Source organism: Ovis aries, chromosome 26 (genome assembly GCF_016772045.2).
Source record: "Ovis aries strain OAR_USU_Benz2616 breed Rambouillet chromosome 26, ARS-UI_Ramb_v3.0, whole genome shotgun sequence".
In the NCBI taxonomy this organism is placed as follows: Eukaryota; Metazoa; Chordata; class Mammalia; order Artiodactyla; family Bovidae; genus Ovis; species Ovis aries.
The window spans coordinates 37,346,709-37,359,356 of record NC_056079.1 but is presented as its reverse complement, the minus strand read 5'-3'; the positions used below and the strand labels follow the sequence as shown (position 1 = coordinate 37,359,356).

Sequence of the window (12,648 nt, the reverse complement as noted above, 5' to 3'; positions counted from 1 at the left end):
CCAGTCAGATCACAGCTAAGAGTTAGCACGCTGCAAGTGAAGATCCCACAGGCTGCAATGAAGACCCAGGATCCCACGTGCTGCAGCGAAGACCCAACACAGGCAAATAAATAACTAAACATACTTTACAAATTAAAACAGCTGATCATTTGTTGAGGACTCGCCAGGCAGCTGTACTGTTCTGAGAACTTTATGTTTATCCACATATTGAATACTTAAATCTTTACAGTAGACACTGTATTCATCACATTTTACAGAGGAGGAAACTGGGTTTCCAAAAAGCGAAGTAATTTGGGCACGGATGCAGTTGGTAAACCCAGGATGCCAGCCCCAGTGTCTTACCCAATAAGTAGTATTAAAAAAAAAAAAAAAGCAAGTCAAAGAAAATGTCAGAACAGGAGTTAATAATGTGGAAGAAAAGAAAAAGAACAAAAAGAGAGAACCATGACCATCACAGAAAATGCTGGGGAGTGGTCATTCCCGGCCACTCTGTACATGTCCCTAGGAGGACACGTGGTCCCTTTTGATCCATGTGTTTCTAAAGCCCGATGAGGACCCAGAGAGAAGGAAAGAGCTTTGTCAAAGGAGTACCAGTCAGAGGAATCGAAAGAAAGAATGAAACTGGCAGTTCATTCGACTCAAAATTAAAGCTGTGTGACGAGCCCCTCTCCCCACCCTCCAGGGCTGCACAGGCCCCGGGAAGGGCGTGCAATGTGTTATCTGACCGTATCAGCTTGCCCATTTTACAGACAAAGAAACTGAGCTGCAGATGGGCTGAGCTCCAAGCTAAGTCCCTCGGCTGCCAGGGTGGACAGGGGAAGTTCCAGCCCACGCTCTTCTGCCTTCAAGCCCAGCCTTCCCACTACCCGACACACTCTGCTAAGTTCAAAGATGTAAGGGCTTGACCAGTCCTCTGCCTGCTGGCATTTTTTTTTTTTTTTAATCAGTGATGTTCCTTTCCAGTTGCAAAAACCTCCATCCATCACAGTGCGGCTAACCTGGTTTGACATCAGCTCCACCTCCCCAATCTCTACCTCGATGTTTTGGTGGGGACCTCATTCATCCCATAAGTTAACCCACGTTTCTGATTATCACTCTCTCAACAGCCTCCCTGTGGACGTGACGAGTTGAATTAGAAGAAACTTAAGAGAAAGGGGAGAACAATGACCCTCATTCGACAGATGAGAACCTGGGCTGCCCACTCGGGGAGGTGGCTGGGAAGCGACTCCAGGACAGGCGGGGAGGGAACTCCCTGAAGATTTCAAAGCAGAACCAGTGCTCAGCACAGAGCAAAGGCCCCTGGAGGCCTCCTCCCATCTGGCCGTGTGGATGGTGATGCAGCTGCAGTTACCCCATGAAAGTGCCCTGGGTGTGTACCCCGCAGAAGTTCATTTATGGAGACTGAAATTTGAATTTCTTTCACCTTTGGCTAATTGTTTTAATTAACAGGCAAACTTTTGGAGAAGTTTTAAGTGTACAGAGAAACTGAGCTGAAAGTATAGTCTCCAGGGACTCCCAACCAACCCACGGGAGTTTCCCCTATTACTTACATCTTTCATTCTTACAGAACGTTCCTTACAACTGATGAACTAATACAGATACTTAGTTATACATTATTGACCAGAGACTTATTGATAATACATCTTTTGTCACCCGAATGTTATTGACTAGAAATATTTCAATTTTCGCTTACATAACAAATCGCCAGCCACAGGGGTCAGTTACTGCAAAAAGTCCCCTGGTCAGTAAGGCGTTAACACACTTTTCATTAAGGTTCGCTCTTGGTGACACAGCCTATCGTTTCTGCCAAATGCAGACAAGTCCCCACCGTCACAAGGTCACGAAGAATAGCCTCACCACCCTGAGGCCCGTGTGCTCTGCCTGTCATCCACGCCACCCCCCCCCGCCCCCCCCCCCCCCCCCCCCCCCCCCCCGCCTCCCCAGCTCCCGGCAACCACGGGTCTTCTTTGTTCGTTTATTTCTGCCTGCGCTGGGTCTTCGTCACTCTGCGCGGTCTTTCTCGAGCTGCGGTGCTCGGGCTTCTCCTTGCAGCGGCTTCTCTGGGTGTGAGCACGGGCCCCAGGGCACGCAGGCTTCAGCGGCTGCAGCTCTCAGGCCCCAGAGCTCGGGCTCAGGAGCCGTGGTGCATGGGCTTAGATGCTCCGCAGCTGTGGGATCTTCCCAGACCACGGATCGAATCTGATCGAGTCCGATCGAATGTGTCCCCTGCACTGGTGGGTAGACTGCAATTCACTGCACCACCAGGGACATCCCACATCACTCTTCTTACTGCCTCTAGAATTTTACTTTTTGCTGAACGTTATAAAGCTGGAGTCACACAGTACGCAGCTTTTTCAGATTGGCTTCTTCCATTTAGCCACGTGCATTTAAGTTTTCTCCATATCTTTTCATGACTTGAAAGATTTTTTTAACAGATTTTTTTAAGACTAGGCCTTCCCTGGTAGCTCAGATGGTAGAGAATTTGTCTGCATTGTAAGAGACCCAGGTTCAATACCTGGATCAGGAAGATCCCCCCTGGAAGAGGGATGGCTCTCCACTGTGGTATTCTTGCCTGGAGAATTTCATGGACAGAGGAGGCTGGTGGGCTACAGTTCCCGGGGTTGCAAAGAGTCAGACACAACTGACTCTTTCTTTCACTTTCTTAAGAATAGTTTTAGGTTTGCCGAATAGATCGGAAAGCACAGATCATTCCCCCAAACTCCCACACACTCACGTTTACAACTTGTACTAGTGTGATGCATTTGTTATAACTGATGAACTACTGTTGGTCCATTATTACTAACTGAAGTTCGCACTGTGACATTAAGCATCAGGCTATGGCACATGGATAAGAATGAGTGTGCCCATCGGTTTCATCACTGAGTCATATTCCACGATATGGGTGTATCATGCTTCTGCTGCTAAGCCGCTTCAGTCATGTCTGACTCTGTGCGACCCCACAGACAACAGCCCACCAGGTTCCTCTGTCCACAGGATTCTCTAGGCAAGAATACTGGAGTGGGTTGCCATTTCCTTCTCCCAGATGTACCATTGTTTACTGCTGAAGGAATTTGGGGTTGGTTCCCATTTGGGGCCACTATGAATAAAAGTGCTACACTGCAAATGTTGGCGTTCAGGGTTCCATGTGGACCTAGTTTTCAATCGATTAGAATACGTAGGAGCTTGATTGCTAGATCGTGCGGTGAAAATATGCTCAGCTTTGTAGAAACTGCAAACTGTCTTCCAAAGCAGCTGTGCCATGCTGCACCCCCACCAGCGACGAACGAGCAATCCTGCTGTTCCACCGTCCTCGCCGGCACTGGGTATTGCCAGTGTTTTAGATTCATTCATTCCAGTCATCTGGAGTGATATCTTGCTGCTGCTGCTGCTGCTGCTGCTGCTGCTGCTGCTGCTGCTGCTGCTGCTGCTAAGTTGCTTCAGTCGTGTCCAACTCTGTGCAACCCCAGAGACAGCAGCCCACCAGGCTCCACCATCCCTGGGATTCTCCAGGCAAGAACACTGGAGTGGGTTGCCATTTCCTTCTCCAACGCATGAAAGTGAAAAGGGAAAGTGAAGTCGCTCAGTCATGTTCGACTCTGTGTGACCCCATGGACTGCAGCCCACCAGGCTCCTCCGTCCATGGGATTTGCCAGGCAAGGGTACTGGAGTGGGGTGCCATTGCCTCCTCTGGAGTGATATCTTAGTGTCGCTTTAACCCAAGTATATATATATTTAAAAGTACATTGTTCAACTCCCTAAACTGCATAAGCTGCATAATAAACTGCAAGGAATCAGCTCTGAACGGTCATTCTCAGAAATTCCAATCACAAAAGACGGCTCTGTTGAGAGAGAAAAATTAATCTTTAAAACAATTCATTCCTATTGCTGAAGGCAAGGCTGATATAAGATTTGGAACCTGAAACACACTGAGCTTGAAGAAAACAAATCAAAATTTGTCCCATCATCACTAATATGATAAAATACAAACTTTCAAAGTCAGTTGGACACCTGAAGTTGAGAGATTAAAAAAAAACTGTCTTCTAGTAACCACTGGCCACATATAGGCATTTTCACTGACATTCCTGGATTTGCTTTGACAACGTTCTCAGAGTTAAACACTGTGCGCTTCGTCCCAACCAGTCCATTCTGAAGGAGATCAGCCCTGGGATTTCTTTGGAAGGGATGATGCTAAAGCTGAAACCCCAGTACTCTGGCCACCTCATGTGAAGAGTTGACTCATTGGAAAAGAATCTGATGCTGGGAGGGATTGGGGGCAGGAGGAGAAGGGGACGACCGAGGATGAGATGGCTGGATGGCATCACCGACTCGATGGACGTGAGTCTGAGTGAACTCCGGAGTTGGTGATGGACAGGGAGGCCTGGTGTGCTGCGATTCATGGGGTCGCAAAGAGTTGGACACAACTGAGCAACTGAACTGAACTGAACTGAACACTTGAACAGCCGGGAGGGGAGGGAGGGCTGGGCTTTCTCCTTCTATAGCTTGTCCAGATGTTCTCAGGCACTTTTTGTGGAAACTAGAGCACCAGAATAATGGGAAGAAAGGTTTCACTGTCTATAATTACACCTGCTATGGCTTGAATTTTCATAAAGACATTCTCTTACTATATTTATGCCGAAGCAGCACTTCACACCTGCATGTTGATACAATGGTTTTGATGTTCATTAACTCAACAAAGATTCAGGCAATAAAGTGCAAATAATTCTTGAAAGAAGTCACTAGTTTTCATTTTCTTTTTTGCATCAATGTGAACTTGCTATATGAAACTTAACATAATCAAAAGTCATATAACACATCTACCTTGAAAAATTATTGGCAAGGTATCTTAAATTTTTTAACAGCCCATTTAATATTCCCGTTCTTAGCAGGCATGATATAACCCATATGAAACAAGTGCTTTATCCTCAGCTCTGGATCTGCTCTTTATGGCAGCTCTTCAAAAGCCTTGGAAACAGTCCATAATGAGGTGGCAAAGATGCCTGAACACTTTCCCAAACCAAATGGCAAAACATTTAAGAGAAGCATCAAAAGAGAATTTGCCAGGAATAAACCTAACATTTGGAATACCTTTTCTTTGCATTCTTGAAGATACATTTTGGAGGACACATTCAAATACTTCTGTGTTTGACCTCTGGCTATCTATGAGAATTGAAGTGAGGCATCCCCGTATTTTATAAAGCAACATCCTCGAGTGTAAGATCCTTCAAAGCAAAAAGCTGAAACACCCACACTTCGGTAATGCTAAGAAAATTCTCCCCATCATTTTGCTGTCAACCTAACCAGAGTGACTATGCACTCTGCTGAAAGCTTTTTTAAGGGGAATTTTGGGGCTTGTTGTTGTTAAGTCACTAAGTCATGTCCGACTCTGCAACCCATGGACTGCAGCACGTCGGGCTTCCCTGTCCTTCACCAACTCCTGGAGCTCGCTCAAACTCATGTCCATTGAGTCGGTGATGCCATCCAACCATCTCATTTTCTTCTCGTCTAACTTATTTTTAAATTTCCAGAGAGGGACTTTTGGCTCAGAGGATACTGATTATCAGGCTGAATTGAAGGTGCCTTTGCCAAGTTAACCACACACCCTCACTAATCACGTTGGGAAGCCTCCAGGACAAAAGGTACAGATGTTTAATGTAGTACAAATAACTGGAGGATTTTGGTAATTCGCCACTTTCCTTTTTCACCCACAGCTTTATAAACATAGTACTTTCATCCACACCAAAGATGGAAAATTTTCTAGCATACAGTTACAGGGTGAATTGTGTCCCTCTCAACAACAAAGTAAGCGCACACATGACAACAACAACAAAAGATATGCCCAGAACCTCAACGTGTGGCTTGTTTGGAACCAGGGGCTTTTCAGATGCAATGAGGCCATCTCATTGGAATCAACTGGTCAATGGGATAGGGTGGTCCCTAATCCAATACGGCTGGAGTCCTTATAAGATGGTGTGAAGACACAGGGAGAGAACATGATGATGAGGCAGCTATTACAGAGAGCAAGAGTTGCTGCTGCAAGCCAAGAAAGGCCAAGAATTAACAGCAACAGCCAGGGTCAGGAAAAGGAAGAAGAGCTGTCCCCTACAGGCTTCAGAGGGAGTATGGTCCTGCCCAAGCTTTCAGAGGCGCAGATTTCAGATGTCTGACCTCCAGATTTTTGAGACAATGCATTCCTGTTGTTTTACGCCACCCAGCTGGTGGTAGTTTTTTTGTGGCATTCTTCCAAAACTAATACACAACATGATCAGGTGGGATTTATTTTATTTACTGGGGTGCAAGGATGGTCTAATATGCACAAGGCAACCAATGTGACCATATTAACAGGATGGAAGATGAAAATTATAGACTCATCTCAATAGATGGAGAAAAAGCATCTGACAAAAAGACAACACGCTTTCACGGCAAAACTCCTAACAAACCGAATACAGAAAGAACACACATTAAGGCCGTCTGTGATAAACCCCCAGCCAGCATTATACTCAATGGTCAAAGCTTTCCCTGTAACAACAGAAACAAGAAAAGGGTCTCCACTGACGCCACTCCTATTCAGCCCAGTAGTGGAAGTCCCAGCCAGAGCAATCACGTGAGGAAAAGAAATGAAAGCAAGAAGGAGAAGTGTCTTTGTTTGCAGATAACATGATTTTATATTTTAAAAATCCTAACAACTCCGTGAAGAAATTGCTAGACGTAATCAGCTAAATCAGTAAAATTGCAGGTTACAAAATCAAAATATAGGAACAGTTGTGATTTTATATACTAACAATAAAACACCTGAAAAAGAAATAAAGAAAACAAGCCCATTGACAACAGTATCAAAAAGAAGAAAATACTTAGTAATAAACTTATCCAAAGAGGTGAAAGATCTGTACATTGAAAACTATAAGACTTTGATGAAAGCAACTGAAAAAGATACAAACAAGTGGAAAGATAGCCCGTGTTCATGGATTGGAAGAATTAATATTGTTAAAATATTCCTATTACCCAAAACCAGCTACAGATTCAAAGCAATTCCTATCAAAATTCCAATAATATTTTTCGTGGAAATACAAAAACTACCCTAAAATCTATATGGAGATTTGACCTCCAAATGGTCAAAGCAATTATGGCAAAGTAGAACAAAGTTGGAGGCACCACACTTTCTGATGTCAAACTGTACTACAAAGCTGTAGCAATCAACACGGTATGGTACTGGCATAAAAATAGACACAGAGACCAATGGAAGAGAATTGAGAGCCCAGAAATAAATCTATGTGTACATCGTCTCTTCGATACACGGTACCGGGAAACCTGAATAACAACAAGTGGGAGAATGTGCGCCACTCCCCAAAACGAACTTGGAATGGATTAGAGACTTAAATTTAAGATATAACACCACAAGATATAAGATATAAATCTTATACCACAAGACACAAGCTATTAAGATATAAAACTTCTAGAAGAAAACACAGAAGGAAAAGCCCCTTGGCATTGGTCTTGGCAGTGATTTCCTGCACGTGTCGCTGAAAGTGCAAACAATAAAAGCAAAAACAAGTAAGTGGGAATAGGGCCTTGCCCAGTGGTCCAGTGGTTGTTAGAACTTCGATCTTCCAATGCACGGGTTCAATCCCTGGTTGGGGAATTGAGATCCCACATGCCCTGAAGCCAAATTTTTAAAAAAAGCAGGACTACATCAAAGCTTTTGCATATCAACAAAAGCATATAAAGCAACCTACGGTATGGGAGAAAATATTTGCAAATCATATATCTGATAAGAGGCTTCCCTGGTGGCTCAGACAGTAAAGCATCTGCCTGCAATGCAGGAGACCTGGGTTCGATCCTTGGGTTGGGAAGATCCTCTGGAAAAGGAAATGGAACCCACTCCAGTACTCTTGCCTGGAAAATTCTATGGATGGAGGAGCCTGGTAGGCTACAGTCCATGGGGTCGCAAAGAGTTGGACATGACTGAGTGACTTCACTTTCACTTTTTTTTTATCTGATAAGGGCTTAATATCCAACATATGTAAAGAACTCATACAGCAAAAAACAGACAATCCAATTTAAAAGTCAGTGGAAGAATTTATTTTCCAAAGAAGACATCCAAATGGCCAATAATCATATGAAAAGGTGCTGGAATTCACTAATCACCAGGGTAATGTAAATTGAAATTACAATGAGTTATTAGCTCACACCAGGGAGAATGGCTATCATCAAAAAGAACACAAATAACAAATGTTGGGAGGATGTGGAGAAAAGGGAACCCTCATGCACCATCGGTGGGAATGCAAGTTGGTATAGCCATTATGAAAGCCACTCTGGCAATTCCTCAAAAAAGTAAAATCAAAATTACCATATGATCCAGCAATCCTACTTCTAGGCATTTATCCAAAGGAGTTAAAAATCAAGACCTTTAGAGCTATCTGCAATCCCATATTCCTTGCATTACTCATAATACCTAAGACAGGAAAACAATCTAAGTATCCATTAACAGATGAATGGATAAATAAGATGTGATATACCTAAGATTATAAGATTAACAAGTTCTAGGCATCTAAGGCACAGCTTGATGATTACAGGTAATACTGTGCCATATGTTTGAACCCTGCAAAGAGAAGAGGTATTTAATAGTCTCACCACAAAAAAGAAATAGCAATTATATAACAAGACGGAGTTGTCGCTAATACATAGTTGCTAATACTATGGTAGCAATCATTTTGCCATATATAAATACATCAAATCAATTATACACCTTAAACATTCACAATGTTGTATGTCAATTACATCTCAATAAAGCTGGGGAGGAAATAAAAATAAAATTAGCCATCAACAGAAAAAAGACAGCTGGGGACTCCCTAGTGATCCAGTAGCTGAGACTCTGTGTCCCCAATGCACAGGGGATCAGGTTCGATCTCTGATCAGGGAACTAGATGCCACAGCCCGTAACCAAGACCCAGTGCAGCTAAATAAATTTTTTAAATAATAAACATGACAATCTTAAAAATATATTACTTTTATACATATAAAGTAGCTTTGACCAAAACGTTGAATTGTGTTTGCCCAAAATTCATATGCTGACCCCCTCACCCCAGTGTAATGGTATTTGGAGATGGGGCCTTTGGAAGGGCCTCCTTAGGGTTAGGAGGTCATGAGGGTAGAGTCCGAATGATGGGATTATTGCCTTTGCAGGAAGAGATGCCAGAAAGCCTAAAGTGTGAGTGTGCATCTGTGTGTCTGTCTGTCCTGTCTCTCCCTCACCCACCTATGTGAAGACACAGCAGGAAGGCAGAAATACAAGCTGGGAAGAGCGTCCTTGCTGGAAACCCATGTGCTAGCACGTGGACCCCCAGCCACCAGAACTGCGAGAACTTAAACCTTTGCTGTTGAAGCCTCCCAGGCCATAGTGTTTTGTATGGGAGCCTGAGTTGACTAAAACCGCTGTCGTACACAAGTTAATGAAACGGTGGAAACACCTCAAATTCTGTAGCGGTAGTCAGACATCAGCTGGGTCAGAACTCCCTCCCTGGAAGCCCTCAGCTGCTTTGGTGGTGGAGTTTAGTCGCTAAGTCGTGTCCAACTCTTGCAACCCATGGACTGTAGCTCACTAGGCTCCCCCGTCCATGGGATTTCCCAGACAAGAACACTGGAGTGGGTTGCCATTTCCTTCTCCAGGGAATCTTCCCGACTCAGGGATCAAACCCCTGTCTGCTGCATTGCAGGCGGATTCTTTACCAGTTGAGCCAACAGGGAAGCCATCAGCTGCGCTAAGAACAACGAATGTCTAAATAATTGTGTGTCAGTTAAGTTGTTTCAGTAGCAAATAAGGCCGTTTACGCACGGCAAAGAGGAATGGGAGGAGGGGAGGGAGAAAGGGGCCCCATCCTCTCCCCAGGACGCCTGGGCCTGAGCCCTTGTCTGAGCTTCCTCCCCGTTAGTGATGCCCGCACAAAGGCATGGCACATTAAGACTCAAGGGCCTGCGGGGAAACAGGCTGCCTCTCTGCCCGCCTCCCTGGAGCCGAAGCCTTGTCCAGAGCACCAGGTGAACAGCTGCTTCCCCACTGCCGCCATCACCTCTGAGATCAGCCCCACGTCCTTGGCTTACTGGAGTCGCTTCATTGAAGGATGGGCAGAAAGGGGACTTCCCTGGTGGTGCAGTGGCTAACACTCCACGCTCCCAGCGCAGGGGGCCCAGGTTCGATGCTTGGTTAGGGAAGAAGATCCTGCATGTCCCAACTAAAGAACCCGCATGCCACAAAGAAGGCTCAGTGCAGTCAGATAAAAACAAATAAATGAGAGGTGGGCAGAAGGGAGCAGCTGTGAGGCATCCAGCATCTCTCCACTTTCCTCCTCGTCTTTTCACTCCCCTGTTCTCTCAACCAGTTGAGAAGGCCTCTCACACAATTTCCCAAATTTCATGATATTATTCCCAGGAAGGATGTATAAGACATGCCAGAACCCCAGAGAAAATACCTCTGAAACAAGCACCACTTTTGCATAGTATTGGGGCCACTTTATAGAGAATGGCTGACTTTTTTTATGTTCTATGCTTTTTTGAATCTGGAAAGTATTGACGGGTCCATAAAGACACACTGGTTTGCTATTTTTAATACACCTGCACAACACAACCTGTCTGGCAAAAATCAGCGTTCACGATAATTGAGGCTCACTGGTACCGGATATCCATAGCCAACAGTGCTTCCCCCAACCAGAGACAGATCTCTAACATCCTTCAAGAATTCTCTATTCAACAAGAACAGCACAAGAGTACTTCCTCTCAGAGGTTTTATGAAGTTTTTTTTACCTTGATTACTTAATGCATCATTTTATACCACTTGGATATGGATACTTTCATAGGCAAATCAGAGTCCTTGAGACAATGGTTTCAGATGTACCATTCATTAAAGAAAGCAATGACTTATATTTCATCATCTGTTTTCATTAAAATGTCTTAAGGAAATGGTTCTGCCTTAAAGGCTCTCTTCCTGAGTTCATATGCAACCAAATCATCTTATTCTTTTCCATGAAAAATCTTAATTCTTGCAAGTTAGAGTTGGTGATTTTAATATTTAGTAATAGCCGCAATCATTCTTTTTTATTTACCATATGCAGTTGGCAAGATTTTTATTTTACTATTTTTCTTTCCATTTTATGATAATGCTCTCTTTTTTGTATGATAATGTCATAGCCTAATTTTCTCTTCGGCTAGGTCTTGGATATTCCCCTCAAAGGCTGATATTTTAAATGAAAACATTTAAAACTTAATGTTAGCAGAATGGTTATGTGGTCACATGCATACATGGGGAAATAAGCCTACAGACTCCGTTAATAATATTCCATGCAAATTAAGTCTAACTTGGCACATATAATAAGCAGCTTCCCTTCAGGGCTGAGCTCAATTGTAAAACTGAGGCTAAAGTTTTAAAAAGATAATAAAATGGAGAGCAAATAACTAGGAATCAGCTTGTCAACTTCTGTTGCAGGGCTGACGTCTAAATATCATTTGCATCTGACAGAAAACCACAACCTAAGAAATACACTCATTGGATGAGCATCCAGTCTGCATTAACACTGATACTGAGTAGGGCCCTGTGGGGTCCCAGGCACAAAGCTTTTCTGTGCCCCTCATTTCTTTGATTATAGGAAATAACCTTCATTCAGCCTCCATGACCTTCCCTGAGCTCCAACTGGTCAGATTCAAGCACAAATCCAGGGAGAAATAGTCAAGAGAAACAATAGCGCAGCCTTGGGGCAGGGTCTTGGTTCCCCATCAATACACACAAGAGTATCTTTGAGTTGTTTTGCAGATATGGAAAGCCCCTCCGGGTGAGAGTAGGGTACTGCCCACCAGCACACAGACTCCAGACCAGTTAGAAGCAGAAGGTTGATGATGCTGACTCCCACTTACCTCGCCACCAACCCATCAGAAGAATGCCCACGAGCTGACCACGCCCTCTTTGAACCATTGCTATGAAACTCCTCATTAGCCCCTCCACAATGGGACACATAGCTTTGAGGACATGAGCCCACTGTGTCCCCCCTTTGCCTGGCATAGCAATAAAGCTATTCTTTTCTTCAGTGGAATTCAGTTCAGTCACTCAGTCGTGTCCGACTCTTCGACTCCACGGACTGCAGCACGTCAGGCCTCCCTGTCCATCACCAACTCCCGGAGCTTACTCAAATTCATGTCCATTGAGTAGGTGATGTCATCCAACTATCTCATCCTCTGTCATCCCCTTCTCCTCCCACCTTCAATCTTTCCCAGCAACAGGGTCTTTCCTACTTCACCCAAAACTCTTTGTCTTAAATTTAATTTAGTGTAGGGGTACAGAGGCCAGATTCAGCTTCAACCTGACCCTTATTTTTTTGTGGTTATCTGTTAACAAACATACCAGATCGGTGTCTCTTGCAGACATTAGCTGAGGCTGGCCCAAGGCATCAGTTCCACAGGTCCTTCAAGGTAATCTGGAGCCCAAGTGCAAGTTGAAGACACACCTAGTTTTAACAGCAGCCGGAGGTTGGGGGTTACAGGAAGGATCAGTTTCATAAAGGCAGGAAGTGGCAGTGAATCAAGCTTACCGGCGTGACAACCAGCCTAAACTGTCAGTACCTTGAGAGCAGGCGCTAAGTTAAGAGTTCTCTCTAGTTTCTCGTGTCT

General features: G+C 44.3%; 1 protein-coding gene across 26 annotated transcripts in view; it reads right to left on the bottom strand.

The window, feature by feature from the left end:
* CSGALNACT1 (chondroitin sulfate N-acetylgalactosaminyltransferase 1) overlaps window positions 1-12,648 on the bottom strand; it is a 336,716-nt gene that overhangs the window by 205,283 nt on the left and 118,785 nt on the right. For 3 of the 26 annotated variants that reach the window (XM_060407078.1, XM_042241412.1, XM_042241414.1), the window contains exon 1: window positions 12,383-12,487. The exons of the other annotated variants lie outside the window; for them this stretch is intronic. The gene's annotated coding sequence lies outside the window, so the exon portion shown is untranslated. Of the gene's footprint in view, window positions 1-12,382; window positions 12,488-12,648 lie in introns of those variants that run through there. 26 annotated transcript variants of the gene reach the window in all.